The following is a 579-nucleotide window of genomic DNA, read 5'->3' as shown; positions in this document are numbered from 1 at the left end:
CCCCAGTGATCAGACTGCAACATTGTGTACTTTGTATCCAGTCACAAGGTGAGAGGCTGCAGCAGGGGGCTGATCTGTGTCAAACTGCACAGACACCAGGATTTACATGATTGTGTCATCTCAGTCCAGGAAGTAGATGGTGACCCTGGATGATGCCTGAACAAAGATGGCGCCGTCCTTCTGGAGAGAAAAGCAGATGAAAGCATTGTCAGGGGGAGTCCTGTGATCTCTGTGAGAGGTAATAAATACGGGGACTGGTCACATGACATATTACATGTATGAGGGAAACATTTCTCTGATGACGGGTCCACATTAATGAAGGTCGTGCTCTGCCCAGTCCGGGTTCGGCGCGTCGGATGGCTCTGCGGATGGTCTGACGCGGTTGCGTTGCCTGTGACGTGCCGGACAATCAGATGAAGGTATTTGTGGAGAGAAATCCGCACAGATGCGTCGCTGTTTGGAGTGAGTTGTGCGCGGCGCGGTTTCCCTCTGCGTGTCCGCGGGGCGATTGCTTTGTTATTTCGTTCACATCGTTGAGATGAGATTGTGGCGGCCGATCCTCCCGGCGGGTTCCCGGGA

This window comes from Nanorana parkeri, unplaced genomic scaffold (genome assembly GCF_000935625.1).
Source record: "Nanorana parkeri isolate BGI_ZX_2015 unplaced genomic scaffold, ASM93562v1 scaffold2026, whole genome shotgun sequence".
Taxonomy (NCBI): Eukaryota; Metazoa; Chordata; class Amphibia; order Anura; family Dicroglossidae; genus Nanorana; species Nanorana parkeri.
The sequence above is the reverse complement of the archived record's forward strand: the minus strand, read 5'-3'. Positions refer to the sequence as shown.